We start from the raw sequence: 17,485 nt of genomic DNA, 5'->3' as shown, positions 1-17,485 counted from the left end.
TGTCTTCTAGAGCTCCTCACTTATACCATCACTATGACTGAGCTGGTAAAGATGGCCAGGGGGGGAATTTTTTTAGAGCCAAACTACAGTGGAGCTTATTATCTGTCACACATTTAAATATATTATCTCTAATCCTCATAAAATGTATTAGCATCTCATTTTACAGTTGAGGAACTGGCTCTCTGAGAGTTAAATCCTGCATATAAACCCAGGTCAGCCTAGTTCTAAAGCCTCTGCCCATGTTGTCCCTAGGTGGTGGTGTTGATTTGCTCTTTATACGACACTTGGGAAAGGTTGAGTGCGCGGTAGGAAGGAGACCCCAAGGGACCAAAAAAATCACAACTCCTAAGATTATTACAACTACTCTAGTGGTTTTAAAGCAATGTTCCCACACAACGCTAAATGTCTTACTTGGATTATCTTATTAAAACACATCAAACGACCCTTATAGGGTTTGTATTATTATTAGGACCATTTTACAGTTGAGAAAACAAAGGTTTAAAGAAGTTAACTAATTCCCCAGTGTCACAAGGTTAGGGAGTGTCTTTGCTAAGAGCCAAACCCAAGTCTGTCTGAACCAAGAGCAGAGTACCTGCCCTTTATACTCTCCTTTGTCTCAGGGAGACATCAACCAGGTAAATGGTTAGTTTTATCTTCACTTCTCTACACCCTACACCTTTAATATTGGATCTCAATTTAAATTTAAATGTGAGCTGCTTCCTTACTTGAGGGGAGAGCCCTAAACCAGGCTCTATGTAGGCAGGATCAGGCTTACACACAATCCTACACAATTTCTTCTGGCACTTAGCACATACAAGCCCCTCCATAAAGAAGTGCCAAAGACCAAGTGACCAGCTGTGAGTACATCCCTGAGCAGTTGTGAATGGTACCCAGGCCAAGTTCTTAGGGAACCCTCCGTAGGACTTCTTTGGGAGAATTACTAGGGTAACATCAGTGTCGATACACATATTTACAGGGAGCACACTGTTACATCTTCCAAAAGTCAAGTCTGACTAACCTTGATCTCAATCCATATGTATATGGTCTAAGAACTAGACTCACCCTCGGCACTAAGATTAATGAGTATGAGTACATGTGGTTTTCATGAACTTGACAAATCATTCCTTCTTTGAAAGGTTAAAAACAAAAAACAACAATCTGCCCATAAATCACAGAAAGTAGCAGTAAATAAAAAGCTCTGACCTTTTTGGTTATTGTAATTTAACCTTGGTCATGAGTCCATGAAATGGACAGCTATTTTCCATGTCATCCCTGGCCTTCATGGCTCTGCTAATAACTTTTTTCCAACTGTCAAGCAGTTAGGGAACAAGTGAAATCTATAATGGAAAAATTCAATGTGACCCTTTTTTTTGCCAGTGGACTAAGACACTGGACCTTGGCTATAATAAGATGAATTCCCAGACGCCATGAAATATATTGGCCAAATAGAATCTCTCCAATCCATGATTCCCAGACAGGGCCTTACCACGGACTATGGCATTGTCTTGTCCTTTTTAGGATCTCCAATATTTCAGGGGTCATTTACATGGTTGGTCTGTGCATGTCTGGGCCACTGACAATGGGCTCGAGTCAGAGCCTGTACTGGGCAGTAGTGGCTATTGGTTTTTCATGGTCTTTCTTTTGGCAACATGAATGTGGCTGTGTGACCCAGGGCTGGCCTAGCATTATATCCCATCTTCCTTGTCCTGGGAATAAACACCTGACCCAACTTTTCTCTCTTCTGGCTTAAAGACTAAAGGTCACAAACCAATGCATGATTGCAATAGTAAAGAATGAGGCCCAGAAAGCAAGTCATGAAGATGATGGACAGAGCTAGCTCCACAAGAGCTAGAAGGATAACTGCCTGCATTGAGTCACTGGTTGCAGGCCCTGGAGTTCTATAGCTCTTCTTTTGATCCTGTGGGCCTCCCCAGTATTTCTCCTAGTGATGTGAGCCAACAAATTCCCTTTTCTTGCTTAAGCCAGTATGCACTGGATTTCTGATACTAAAATTCTGCAGAATCTCTAGGAAAGAAAGCAACCTTCTGTTCATAGTCCAAATGAGGATAAACTGCAAAAACCCTGGGCTGGATGTGAGGCTTTATGGCCTGTTCCATAAAAAGGACTCAGTTTTTTCTATTTTGACAGGGCTAATACAAGACGTTCTTAACCTGTCATCTATGATGTTTGTGGAAATTAATATCCAAACAAGTTCTGATGAATTCTGGCTAGCTGGCTCTAAGGTATTAAAGTGCTCAGACACAGAAGTGATGATTTCGGAAAAAAAAAAAGGAGTAATAAGCAGTGCCAATAACTTTACCAAGTGACTTTCACCTCATAGAGAAAGGTGCTAAGCAATAGAAACCAGAATCACAAAATTACAGACCAGTAAGCGACAAACATGTTGGTCTGTATGCAAATAAGTGTCACCAATTCTAGTTATCTGAAGCCAAAAAGAAATGTATTAAAAAGATACTGAGTAGGGACTTCCCTTGTGGTCCAGTGGCTCAGACTGCGTACTTCCGATGCAGGGGGCCCAGGTTTGATCCCTGGTCAGGGAACTAGATCCCACATGCTGCAACTAAGAGTTTGCTTGCCACAATGAAGATCCCACGTGCTGCAACTAAAACCCAGTGCAGCCAAATAAATAAATAAACAAATATTTAAAAAAAGAAAAAGATATTGAGTAGCCTACAGAACTCATGGGAAGGTTGCAGGATAGGGCTTTTGTTCACAGCCTCCAAGATGGTCCCAACACTCCCCACCTCCTGACATTCACAGCCTTGTGTAGTCTCCTACCCTTGAGTAACTTGCTTCTAACCAAAAGAACATAGTAACATTGAGGGAATATCCGTTCCATGATTAGGTTACAAAAGATATGATTTCTGTTTTGCTAGCAGATGCTCTCTTCCCTTGGGCCTGGTGAAGTAAGCTGCCATGTCAGGAAGGCCCAGATGGCAAGGAACTCACGGTTTCCTACAGCCACCAGCCAGTGAGGAAATGAGGCTCTCAGTTCAACAGTCCTCAAGGAACCGAGTCCTGCCAGCAATGGTGTAAGTGAGCTTGGGAGTAGTTCCTTCCCCAGCTGAGCCTTCAGTTAAGACCACAACCCTGGCCAACACTTTGCTGCCTTATGAGAGATCCTGAAGCAGAAGACCCAGCCTAGTTGTACCTGGACCCCTGCTCCACAAAAACTATGAGAAAGTGAATGCATGTTGTTTTAAACTGCTAAATATTGGGGTAATTTGTTCTGCAGCTGTAAGTAACTAATGCAAGACTTAAGTAGGAAACTTCCCTCGAGGGAAGGAAGGCACAGTTTAAATCCCAGTTTAAGAAGAGTTTGCCACCTACAGGAACAGAAAGTAGATTCACATTGCATGGGGCTGGGGATGAGGAGGAGAAGTGGGGAATGACTGCTAACAGGTACAGGGTTTGGGGGTAAAGAGTGTTAAAAACGGTTGGGAATTGGGCTTCCCTGGTGGTGCAGTGGTTGAGAGGCCGCCTGCCGATGCAGGGGACACGGGTTCGTGCCCCGGTCCGCGAAGATTGCATATGCCGCGGAGCGGCTGGGCCCGTGAGCCATGGCCGCTGAGCCTGCGCGTCCGGAGCCTGTGCTCCGCAACGGGAGAGGCCACAACAGTGAGAGGCCCGCGTACTGCAGGAAAAAAAAAAAGAAGTTTGGGAATTGATTTTGGTGATAGTTGCACAATCCTGCAAATATACTAAAAACCAATGAATTGCACACTTTAAATAGGTGAGTTGTTTCCAAATTCTCTCTTCCCTCTCTTCCCTTTCTCATATTTTTCTTCCTTTTTTTCCCCTCCACAAATTAGAGGCCTTTGAGATAATAAGGTAACACTTATTAAGCATATGCTCTGCATCAGGCATGCTTACATATATTAACATATTTAATCTTCACAACCACCCTATGAGGTAGATGGGGACAGTTATTATCACCATTTTATTTACTTATTAATATTTTAATTGACATATAGTTAATTTACAATGTTGTGTTACTTTCTGGTGTACAGCAAAGTGATTCATATATATATATGAATATATATACATATTCTTTTTCAGACTCTTTTTCATTATAGATTATTACAAGCTACTGAATATAGTTCGCTGTGCTATACAGTAGGTCTTTGCTGTTTCTCTATTTTATATATAGTAGTGTGTATAATACTTCTTAAAATAACCTCCTTTCATTCACCTTCAAATACTTTGCACACATAAGATCATTGCAATCCCTATTACGGGAGTGATAAAACGAAAAGATCGGTATTTGGGAACAGAGTGCAAAAAGAAGTTGGTTCCCATGCTTTCTTAAACCAGTGCACAGTAAAAGTCCAATTAAAAAAAGAAAAATGCACCACACTGCATAACAGTGTCAGAAAGGAGGCTGGAGAAGGGAGCCTACTCTCACTGCATGCCTGCCACAGACCGTCACTTTACCAATATATCTAATTTTATTGTTTTATTCCTATGAGGTAGATATCCTAATCCCCATTTTACAGATGGGCAAAACTGAAGCCCAGAGCCATTAAGTAAATGCCTCTGGATCTCACAACGACAGAGCTGGGGCCCAAAGGCCAGCTCAGTGCAGCCCCAAGCCCTCTCCTCTGGTGCAGTGGTCCTCAGCCCTGGCAGCGCACTGCAGTCATCTGGCATCTTTAACAGCCAGCCGCGAGGCCCATGGGGCCGGTAGAGCGGGCACCTCTCTCCACAGGTGATTCTGATGCACTACCGGGCCTGAGAAACCGCTGCCCTATAAGGTACATCCTCCCTTAGAGACCATCTGGTCCCATCCCCTGAATTTACAGATGGAGAAACCCAGATCCAGAGTGTATTGTGCTCCCTCCAACACCCCCTCCCCGCCCCCCACCCCGAGCTGACTCCCACGGGGCTTCGTAAATGCTAAGCAACTCCAGATCAGGAGAGACCCGCTTGCCCTTTTGTGTGAACTCGGGCCGTTTGCACTCTTCTCCTGGCGGCTCCCTTTGATGGTGTGAGCTGCTCGCCAGGCCCTCCACAGAGGAGTCTTTGATATCCAAGCCCCGGGCTGGCGGGCAGGTGTGCAGGGGGGCTCCGACAGGAGGACACGAAGCACAAAACATGCGCGGACCTGTCTTCCACCGAGGAAAGGGAAGAGGCGAGGCGGAGGAAGGACGCAGAGGGCCAAGGCTCCTGGGGACAGGGCCACATGGGGGGTAGGGTGGAGCCTGTGTGGGAGAAGACAACGCACTTAGATATCTGCCTTTCCCGCCAGCTTCAGTGTTTTCAAAGTCACACTTGGGCTCTGGCCAACAAATGACTGTTTCTCTTCTCCAGTCCTTCTGAGATTTGGCAGATAAACGGAGAAAGACAGACAGAGCCATAGATGGATAGACAGATACACATAGAGATACAGAGATACATATAAGTAAATGATGGGCCATATGTCATAATGGTTAAGATGAACCTGGGATTGAATCCCTGGTGTATCACTTATCAGTGTGACTTAATCTCTAAACCTTGTTTTTTTCATCCATAAAGTGGGGAAAATAGTACCTGCCCTATGGGCTTGTTGTAAGGATAGAAAGAAGTAATGCACATAAAATGTTAGCCAGGCCTGACAAGCAGCATTAGCATATGTTCTTGCCCTGGTTATGCCTGGTTACGCCCAAGGGTAAACTATCCCTTTCCCAGCTAACCCCCTGTGAAGACTCCCACGCTTTTCATTACTCTAAGCCGGAGGTTCTCAAACGGGTGGGCAATTTTGCTTGCTCCCCTTCCTGGGACATTTAGCAAAGTCTCCAAGACAATTATTAGTTGTCACAATGCAAAACATGAAGGGTGCTACTGGCACCCTTCTAGTGGGTGGAGGCCAGGGATGCTGCTGAGCACCCTGCAATGCCCAGATGCTGCCTACAACAAAAAGGTACCACTACCAAAAAGTCAACAGTGCCGAGGTAGAGAATCCTGCTCTGGTTTCTTGGGAACGTTCTTCTTGAAATCTGGTGTGACTTCACTGGCCTTGCTTCCTCACATCTCTCTGGTTTCATGGGGGAGCTGTAGGAGTAACTCACATCTCATATATCATAGCTCAGCAAAGCATAGCATATCATATCATAAACAAGCTGAAAACAAAGAAGTCGGAAGAAAGAGCAATAATATTTTAAGTCATTGATTCCTGAACTTTAAAGTGCCAGGGGACCTTGTTAAAATGCAGATGCTGGGCCCTACTCCCAGAGATTCAGTAGGTCTGGGGAGAGACCCACGAGATTTGTTTCTAACAAGTTTGCAGGTTTGCTGATGTTGTTGGTCCAGGGTCTGAGTGTTTAGCTGACCCACCAGATGTGAGAAAGAAGGACTGACAAGGGACTGCAGCCACAGGGCAAGGCCCTCTCATGAGATGGTGTTACAAAGGATTGCAATTAGACCTTATGTCCTCCCGTTAAAGGTTTGGGTTTACAAAGTTCGAGATTCTGAGGCCATTTCCTCCTAGGTGCTATTTCAACACTTCATTCAAAATCAGAACATTTTCAGGCTCTTGAAAACTGTGGGCTTAGAAGCAAAGGGTTTCTTTTTACTATTAAAACCTGCTAAATTCTATCTTTTTATTTTTAATTGAGGTAGAGTTGACTTACAATGTTGTCTTAGTAATTCTATCATACGTAGCAATAACCAACAGCCCCTCTTTGCAATCCCCACCCCCTTCCACTCTGCCCCCTTATGCTGTGCTGCACATGGGCTGCAGGAGGATAGGTGCTCCGTTCTGGAAGTGCCCGCATCTTCTAGGAAGATTCAACGGAAAGGGAATGGAACAGGAGGGCGAAGATATATTTCATGCATTTTACAGGTACTGCCTGTTTTCCTCAAGCATCCTTCCTGCCTTCAGTCAGGTCCACTTAGACTGTTCTGAAGTCCTGGGCAAATCCTACTTTTCCGGGTTGATTTACAGCATATATGACAATTAGAATGAAAGCCACAGCAGATCACTAACAACCATAAAATTATAGCATAGCATGTTACCACTCTGCTGTTGCACCGTAGTATCTATAATTCAAACAAAAAACCACGGAAGAATTCGGACCTCATTCTGTATCCACAGGTCTCACTTCAGGCACTCAGGCTAGACCAGGAATCCCTGTTAGATGCTCTCTAGCCCTCTGTGTTTTCCAACATGGCAATCATCACTTTGTAATGATATAAGGAATTGTTCATCTAATGCCATCTTCCCATCTAAAACATAATGTCCAGGAGGGCAGGGATCATGTATGTCCTTCCACGTATTCTCAGTGGTACCTGTGAAACTAACTTAGCTGGAGAAAAATATGCAACCATGCTGATTGGTTTCACTTTAAAATTCATGAACCTTTAACCTTAACTGGGCTTTAGTATTACCCAGAAATCATAGTACTTTCCCCTGGTCCATATGTTCTCCCTCTCTCCTAGATGTCTATTTCAATACCTGCTCCAATCACCTCACCTCCCAAAATCTCCTTCCCCCTCCCCGTCTGATAACTTTGCTTCTGTTTGAGAATAGCAGAACCTCCTCAGGCCCTACCACCTCTAGCCACCCTCCAGCATCCGAGCCTGTGCACCCTGCCATTCCTGCATTCCTACAGATGGCCAGTCCACGTGCCCTTTAAGGCTGGCCCTTCCTTGTGCATCGTATCCCCTCCATCCTACCCAATTGCTCTGCCATTTCCCTTCTCTCTGCATCATCAATATCCTCCCTCCATATTATTCCTGTGGCCTATAGCCAAGCTGTTATTTTTCTCATTTCAAAAAACAAAATTACAAAACCTCTCTTGACGCCCTTTCCCTATCTAGATCCTATTCCATTTCTCTGCTTCCCTTTACACATAATTCATTGAATGGATTGTCTCTTAATTGTGGATAACAGGTCTTCACTTCCCATTTTCTCTTAAGCCCATTCAATTAGGATTTTGCCCTTCTTTCATCCCCACCCCAATCAAAACTGCTCCTATCCAGGTCCAAACAAGACAGATGTGGTCCCTTTCCTTGTGGGCAGTCTCTAGATGGATATTAAGCAAATCATTATGTGGGTGATGAACACAATGAAGGAGAGATAGAGGTGCTACAGGAGTCCCTGAAGGAGGGACTGGCATTCCAGGTAGAGGTGACGTGTGAGCAAAGGCATGGAGGTGTGAAGGTTCCTGGGAGGAGCACTGCCAAGTGTTTGGGTCTGACTCCTGGGAGGGGGTGTGGGGTGAAATGAAATGCAAAAACCAGGCAGAGGCCTGACCAGAAAGGCACATATGTGATACTAAAAAGAGATATTTGATCTTGAGGATAAGAGGGTACCACTAAAGAATGTTACATGATCAAATTTAGAATAACAGAAAGGGTTGTGTTAGATGGATTCTAGTGGGCTGAAATGATCACTTGCGCTAGACAGTCTCCATGAGTCCCTGCAGACACATACTCTCCCTTCTCATGCTGCTCTGTGCCCTAGGAGGCTGGCCACTATAGGCTGTACCAATGGGCTCCTTCTGGGGCTGGGCTAGCTGCATCAGAATTACTTGAGGAGCTTTAAAATCTATACACATCTTCTAGAACCTTATACTGATGAGGCAGGGGTTTGTAACCCCAGGTGATTCAGTTATACAGCCAAGTATGGGAGTGATGGACAAGGACAGTGCTTCTTAAACTAATGTGCCTATAAATCACCTAGGGATTTTATTAAATTGCAGATACTAATCCAGTAGGTCTGGGTAGGGCCAGAGATTCTACATGTCCTTCAAGCTCCCAGGTAATGCCACTGCTGCTATCCCAGGGACCACACTTTGAGTTGCAAGACACTGGCCAATTCCTGCAGAGACTCATTTAGGACCAAGGAAACCTAGCTTCTCCTCTTGGCTTGTGATGCAAGCAAAAGGCTTTTTAGTGACAGAAGCCCAGGATGGAAGTCTCATCTCCCTACCCACAGCCTATGCTTGCTCTTCCTACATTCTCTTCCTGCTTTCTTTCTTTCCTCAGGCACAGAGTGAAAAAGTTTATTTCATGTAGATTTTTAAATTTAGAAGATGAGAAAAGGGCTGCCTTCAAAACATCACAAAACAATTCTATAATATAAAAACACAAGAACTGAGCTGCTAAAAGAACTATGGCTAATGTTCATTGCAGCTCTATTTACAAGAGCCAGGACATGGAAGCAACCTAAGTGTCCACTGACAGATGAATGCATAAAGAAGATGTGGCACATATATACAATGGAATATTACTCAGCCATAAAAAGAAACGAAATTGAGTTATTTGTAGTGAGGTGGATGGACCTAGAGACTGTCATACAGAGTGAAGTAAGTCAGTAAGAGAAAAACAAATACCGTATGCTAACACATATATATGGAATCTAAAGAAAAATAAATGGTTCTGAAGAACCTAGGGGCAGGACAGGAATAAAGATGCAGATGTAGACTGAGGACACAGGGAGGGGATAGGGTAAGCCGGGAGTGGCATGGACATATATACGCTACCAAACGTAAAATAGATAGCTAGTGGGAAGCAGCCGCATAGCACAGGGAGATCAGCTCGGTGCTTTGTGACCACCTAGAGGGGTGGGATAGGGAGGGTGGGAGGGAGACACAAGAGGGAGGAGATATGGGGATATATGTATATGTACAGCTGATTCACTTTGTTATACAGCAGAAACTAACACACCATTGTAAAGCAATTATACTCCAATAAAGGCATTAAAAAATAAAAATAAATAAAAGAACTATGGCTGAAGACCATCTGTGCATTGCAGCACCTTCACACCTTGGTGAGAGAAGAGGTCTGATTAAAGAAAAAAGGGTCCCTTGATAGGAATAAGAATTTGTTAAACAGAACCTTAAGAGTCCGTAATCATTACATAATGGTGTTGACAACTGAATGGTTAGGGGAAGGGAGTGGAAGAGTTTATTCTTTTTGTTCTTAAGAAAATGTCAAAGACTAACACTGCTCTGCGTCTAGTCCACTTCTAAAAATATTTGGCATCTAATGAAAGTGGCCACACGTATGAGAAGAGCTATATTTGGAGCTGTCGATCATTTAACATTTTACTAAAAATACAACAAACAAACAAAAATCAAAGTTATTTTATTATTTTATGATCTATCAATATTTCTTCAGTACTACACCAAAGCAAGCCCCTGAGAGAGAACTATTCCAGAGCATAAACTAGTTCAGACTGGAATCTTTCCAGTGTGGCTTCCAGCTCCCTCGATGCCTTCTTACTTCCTTGTTCAAAACCTCTTTCTCTCCCTCAAATGACACAAAGCTTCTGGGGGGTGTGGGGGGGTGATCATTTATTAGGCGTGGGAATCAGAGCTCGCTGGAACAGCTCACAGAGAACACTGGCTTCTTACACAGAGGAGTGAGGAGGTGCACAGGTAAATCAGTGAATTCACAGGTCAGTCGCCCGTCTATCTTTTCCTAGCTGGTGGGGGCAATACCATCTTACTCTTTCTTAGTCTTAGTTTTCTTATCTATGAAACACACAAACGAACAAAAGACTATCTCAAAAGGTTATCATGAGACGAATGAAAATATATATATAAGGTTTTAGCAAAGAGTAATATCTTAATAAACATTACTGAAGACACCATTATTCTTATCACTAGGCAAAGATTTTCAGACTGAGGCTGGGAGACCAGGAAGCAGGGTCTTCAGAGGAAAGGAGGCCCCAGGTCTCAAGAGCAACTCTTTTCCTTAGCCTGATCTTCAGTCCTCCCAGGTTCTTGGAGGTGAATCTGGGAAGAGCGAGCACGATTCATGATACAGGATAACTCCCATCATCCTCTCTGTCTCCCTCTCTCACAATCAAGATCAAGACACAACTATCAAAATCAGAATTAGAGATAATTGAATACAAAGAGAATAATGCACTGCACTATGGGCACACTGAATTTCCTTTTCCATTAATTATTCAGTTTTTCTCTTGGGCAGTAAATGTGTGTCTGTGTGTGTGTGTGTGTGTGTGTGTGAGAGAGAGAGAGAGAGAGAGAGACGAGAGAGAGAGGAATTCATATTCTTCATATTGTTATAGATATGCTTCATATTGTGTAGCTCATTAACGTCTCTGACCATAAATGGGAAACTGTAATATCAAAAATGACAGTCTCGCTGAAGGAAGACTAAAATTTAGAAACAGCACCCAAACTGGTCATTTTGGGAGAAGTGGAAAAAAGAAGGATTTCTGCCCTTATCATCTGAATTATCTGGGTGCTTATGAGTTACCATTCTCTCTCTCTTCTAACAAGCAATTTCCCTAATAGAATTAGGACAGCCAATGGTTGAAGCCCGGCCCAGAGGTTTAGGCAGGAGTCAGCAGGCCTGTTAGCAGCAGTGAAGCATGAAGATGTGTCACCCAGGCCCTCAGAGGGCTGAGCACTGAGCCCTGGAGGCGTGTGTTGGAGGAAAGTTTGACAGGAGAAGCCCAAAGCACCAATATTGCTTTGATGTCTGAGCCCTTTAAAGGGCTGGGAATTAAAATGAAGTGGAGGGGAAACGTCCCGGGAGGCATAGCTTTCTCTCTGTCTTCTTCCTCCTCAAGGATGTCCTCTCCCTCCTCCCCCCTCTTCTGACCAGAGAAGGGGCCTCCCCGGGGCTCCGTGTGAACACACTGGGCTTGGAACAAACATCCCCCATGGAGCAGAGCAGGCCAAGGACAGAGACAGAACACGTTTGGCAGTGAGGTGCCTTGGTGCCCCCAAAGGGAAAATTGACAAAACATAGTCCTTCCAACGTTGACCACACTAATGTTTCTGCCTTAAATAGAAGAAAAGAGTTACAATTTTAATAAGACAGCATTCTATCAAGATACCAAGAAATCCTCTTCGATTCTCTGATTGGGGACCACATCATCGGGGCAGCCTGACCTAGTTCACGAACTCCGGTTTCAAGGGCTTCCTTCACACATTTTTATTCCTGCCAAGTCTCTGTAAATTGCTGTGAATAGCCCAAGGCAGATTTTTTTCTTTGCAGCAAAATCCAGGGCCTGATTTTCTGATCCTCACAGGTTTTGAAGCAAAAAATCCAACCTAATTTTATGAGTTGCCTTAGCAAAATATCACCATTCCTTCCTTCCTCGATAAGCATGTAGCAGCACCTTCGGTGTGCCCGGCTGTCTGTAAGGTACCCAGTATGGAAACGGTCAACATCCCTCCCCCAGGAGCCTCACAGACAAACTGGCAGCCCTCAGGCCACCATCAGCCCACAGATATTTTGAAAAACTTATCCAACAGTTAAAAATAGAGGATTCCAAGATTTAAAATCTCTATTTCTAGCTTCTCCTGAAAGATGGAAAGACCTGGCAACACCAGGCCACCTCATTTTCCTGAGTGGTAACGTTTTACCGGAGCTAAATGCTCTTCCCTTGAGACCTCGCCCCACTCACCCCGTACCCAGGTACACACTAGGATCAAACCTCTTTGTTTATCACCTGCCCAGCCCCTGAGCTGGGGCAGAACCAGGGCCTTGTCCATTAGGCACTGAAGACACAGCACTGATAAGCCCACAATACATTTTCTTTGGAAGGAAAACAAATATAATAGTAAATGTATAATAATGAATCCAGCCTAGGTTATATTTGTCTTTGCACCCACACAGGTGTAAGATATAATTTCTAATTTTTTTGATGGCAGAAGGGGCCCACAATGGCAAAAATCATAACTCGCTAAGTATAGCTGAGTTACATCAACTCCTGACTTGAAAAACTGGTGATTAAAAGGGAAAGGTTTAAGCATTTACCCTGTCTTTTTAGAAAGAACTAAAATTCATTCCCAGGGGCCTTCCCTGGTGGCGCAGTGGTTGAGAGTCCGCCTGCCGATGCAGGGGACACGGGTTCGTGCCCCGGTCCGGGAAGATCCCACATGCCGCGGAGCGGCTGGGCCCGTGAGCCATGGCCGCTGAGCCTGCGCGTCCGGAGCCTGTGCTCCGCAACAGGAGAGGCCACAACAGTGAGAGGCCCGCTTACCGAAAAAAAAAAAAAATTCATTCCCAGTTGATGAGGGAAAGCTCTTCTTTTCAAAAGAGTTCCAGCTAACAAATGTAGATTTGGGGAGGAAACCAGCCTTCTGCAACCCCCGGTTACCCCATGTGCTACGTGGTGGGCACAACACCCCTAACCCTCCCTCTAGGACCCAGGCACTCATTTCTCCAACTACTGGAACTGTTGGTACCTAACAGCTCACAGCTGAGTCTTCCTTCTCCCAAGGAACAAAGCTGCCCAGCCCACAGTTATAACACACCCCCGCCCTGGGGGCAGCCTGCAACCAATGCTTAGCTGATAAAGGGGTACAAAGGCCTGGCCCTTTGCCACCATTTGCAACATCTCTGAAGGACCATCTAGTTCCTGAGCTGCCTGAAGCATAGGCTGAGGCCCCAGCATTGCAGCATAGCTTCTCCCCTTTTCTTCCAGATGTTACCAAGCACAGTTGCTGATAAACTAGTACACGAATCTGCCTCTCAGAATCTGTTTCCCAAAGAACCCAACCTAAGACCCCAATAAATGAATAATGGATTCTGGCAAGACCATCAGTGGGTGCTGTTATGGGTTGAACTGTGTCCCCCCAAAATTCATGTATTGAAGTCCTAACCCCCAAGTGCCCCCAGAATGTGACCTTTTATGGAGATAGGGTCTTTACAGATGGACTCTGTAAAGAGTGGGCCCTGAACCAATATGACTGGGTCCTTAGAAGACGAGGAAATTTGGACACACAGGCACACAAAGAGGGAAGGTGATGTAAAGGTACACCGGGAGACAACCACCTGCAAGCCAAGGAGAGAAGCCTGGAACAGATCCTTCCCTCAGAACCCTCAGGAGGAACCAACCCTGCCAACATCTTGATTCCAGCCTTCTAGCCTCCAGAACTGTGAGACAATAAATTTCTGTTGCTTAAGCCACCCAGTCTGTGGTACTTTGTTACGGCAGCCCTAGCAAACTAATACAGATACTAAACTCATTAGGTCAAAGGATTGTTGGGAAGCAGGATATCCCCAAGATGTCAAAGCATCATCCCCCAGACTGCTTACTAATTGTAAAGGGGAAAATAAAATTTTACAAAGGAGGAATCTGGCACTTAACCAAGAGATGAAATTTAGCATCAGGAATAGTGGAAGAACTTGACATTGGGTGCCCTTTGATGTGATAAATATGAAGCACATCACATCATCCTTGAGAAATTATTGCCAAAAATGCTCAACTTTAATCTCAATATGCTTTTATACCAGCTCCCAGTATACAGAAAATAAGGGAGAAAAGGAAACAATCAGACAATTCAAAATGTGGGACCTTCTACAGAAAACTGGCCTGGTCTCTTCAAAATGTCAATGTCAAAGGTGAGAGTTTGTTCTAAAGACAGAGAACAAATAACAATCAAATGCAATGCAATAAGCCTGACAGAATATGCGTTCAAAAAAATCAATTATAAAAGATATTTTGAGAACAACTGGAGAAATTTGAATTTTAACTAGACAGATTGTTACTAAGTTATGATAATGTCTTTATTTTAAGAGGATACATGTGGAATTATTTAGGAATAAAGGGCCATAACATCTGCAACTTACTTTTTTTTTTTTTTTTTTGTGGTACGCGGGCCACCGTTGTGGCCTCTCCCGTTGCGGAGCACAGGCTCCGGACGCGCAGGCTCAGTGGCCATGGCTCACAGGCCCAGCCGCTCCGCGGCATGTGGGATCTTCCTGGACCGGGGCACGAACCCATGTCCCCTGCATCGGCAGGCGGACTCTCAACCACTGTGCCACCAGGGAAGCCCTGCAACTTACTTTTAAACGACGGAGAAAAAATTGTAGATAAAGCAAATGTGGTAAAATGTTAATAATTGTTGAATCTGGTAGTAGATGTGCTGGTGTTTATTGTATTATTCTTTAGAATTATCTGTGTTTGAAAATGTTCAGATTAAAAGTCTGCAGGAAACAAATGTCACTGAGAGTCAATACACAGATACTAAATTTCACCCCTTTCTTCTTTTGCTTCACACATTAAAAACACCAACCAGTGGAACACAGAGGACCAGCACGTAAAAATATGGGTTAAACTTTGCTTTGTGCTGGCTTTATGATACTCAAGGGATTAAATATATGCATACTTCTTCCTGCCCACAATTAAGTAGGCCCTAAAATAAGCTGGAAAGACAAAGTCAGATTAAAAAAGAAATAATGTAAAAAGATATACATGTGGCTATGTTTCTGTCTTCTCTGGTCCTTTCTGAGTCTCAGTTTCCACATCTGTAAGTGGGGAGAATAAAACAAATCTGGAAGGCCTGTTTTTAGGATTAGAGATGAGGAAAGTCCAGTGCCTGACCCACAGTAGATAGGTGATAAATATCCTCAGAACTGCTGGTATTATTGTGACTGTGAGTGATGGCAGCAGCCAGTGGCAGCAGGAAGGCAAGAACCCAGACATTCTGGCCCCAGAGCCTGTCCTCCGGCTCAGCGGTCCCCAACCCCTGGGCCACGGATCAGTACTGGTCCGTGGCCTGTTAGGAACCGGGCCGCACAGCAGGAGGTGAGCCACGGGCGAGTGAGCGAAGCTTCATGTGTATTTACAGCCGCTCCCCATTGCTCACATTGCCTCCTGAGCTCCGCCCCTGTCAGCCTTACGGAGAGTTGTATAATTATTTCAATATACGTTACAATGTAATAATAACAGAAATAAAGTGCACAATACATGTAATGCACTTGAATCATCGCGAAACCATTCTCCTCCACCCCCAGTCAATGGCAAAACCGTCTTCCATGAAACCGGTCCCTGGTACCAAAAATGTTGGGCACTGCTGCTCCAGGCGGTACTGGGCTGTACGGCCTCTGAGAGAAACTATACATGACATTTTCTTCCAATGAGCACAATAAAGGTAACCTCTCCCATGCAGAGAAAACTGGGGACACATTTTGTTTACATATCAGATGGTGCACTTCCTATTTAGGATAATAATCAGGAAGAATTCAAGAGGGGTTTCTTGAAGGCCTATTTTAACAAAAAAAGAAAAACCAAGTCAGAATAGTTCCACAAGAAGGAGGCCAAAGTTCTCCTGTGATCTATGTCAAGACCCTGGAATGTTTTATTGCTTTAGAAAAATAACTTCCCTGAGCTTTAGAAAGAAATAAATCTTTCCACTTCACATGCAATGTAGATGATGTTAGTCTATTCTCAGTGTTGAAGGAACTGAAGGACAAAGGCTTTTTCGTGTTTCGAATAAAACCTTGAATGTGAATTCAATTCAAACCCCAAGAGAACTGTCACTCCCCATCAGCCAACACTAACTTTCCGAGGGTAAAACCCAAACCTGAGTTTTCTTTTCATTTCACCATCAACTACGCACAGTACCTCAGTGGCACCTTTTAGTCTCGTCAAGCAAACAAAAATGACAGCTTTGGGTGGCACTGGTATTTGTGTTTTTTCCCATTTGTTATTGTGACAGCTTTAGCTCATCCATGAAAATTCTAAGACATGATGCCTTGTGAAGATAAAGCCCTAAAAAGAAGCATTTGATTTTGGCCCAAACCTAAGGGGAGTAGCATGCAAGTGACAAGATGAGTCACAGAAAAGAAGCGAGGAAAAGCCACCTGGAGGGTTGACGAGCTTCTGAGGCCCTCAAGGGCCTGTAGTGGAGTGGGGACAGCATCCTTCCCAAAGGCTCTTAGAGGCACAGGCAACTACTTTCTGCTACCAGCACGTCTGTTACTAAAAAAATAACCCTGAGTTTTCACAGCAAGGCTAATAGAACTTTCCCAACCAAGCAGAGTTGAATTACCCACACGCTGAGATGGAAAAAACTGGTTATTTTTATTCTGCTTGTTACGGAGGCAGCTGTTTATTTATTTATTTAATGGAGACTTGCAGTGAAATATATTACACACTGCAATGTTGAACACACACTCAAGTATAACTGAATAAAATTTTCATTAAACAATCCTTAATCCTTACTATATGCAGTGCACTGATATTGTCTGTTTATTTGATTATTTTTAAAATAATGGTCACAATGCAAACTAAAGTGTTTCACGCCCACTACTAGGTTACAATGTGCAGTTTGAAATATACTAGGCTGGATGAAGCCTATGCTTCGTGGCACATTCCTGTCACATCTATAACCCTGCTCATCTGGTCCCTTTCCCTAGGAGCTGCCACGAATCAATCTTGATGGGTCAAGAAAAACAAGACAGCTTTTCTTTTTCCTCCACACTTCCAAAGTTCTCAAGGGCACCCATCATTGCTGCCCAGGCTTGTCCTACGGGGTGGAGGCTGACCCATCTCTAATGGAGTGGGACCTATTTATCGTTACAGTCATCACAAGATAAATGAGGGGTGTGTTATAGAAGGGGCCACCCTATCTCATATCTGAGGCTCCTGGGTTCCCAGCCAAGGGCAGAGAGCCTTCCCCACCAGCAAGACCAATCAGATTCTCAACTCATGTCTCTTCATCCTTGGATTCAAGGGAAACCCCAAACTTGACTATAGGACGTGGGGATTTTG

At 44.2% G+C, this 17,485-nt stretch overlaps 1 protein-coding gene across 1 annotated transcript in view; it reads right to left on the bottom strand.

Moving 5' to 3' along the window:
• The window catches only part of SCD5 (stearoyl-CoA desaturase 5), a gene marked incomplete at its 5' end in the record, with an annotated part of 156,401 nt that overhangs the window by 72,301 nt on the left and 66,615 nt on the right, over positions 1-17,485 (bottom strand). The gene's annotated exons all lie outside the window — the stretch shown is intronic.

This window comes from Grampus griseus, assembly GCF_964374135.1.
Source record: "Grampus griseus genome assembly, chromosome: 4".
NCBI lineage: Eukaryota > Metazoa > Chordata > Mammalia > Artiodactyla > Delphinidae > Grampus > Grampus griseus.
This window is presented reverse-complemented; position numbering and strand designations above follow the sequence as displayed.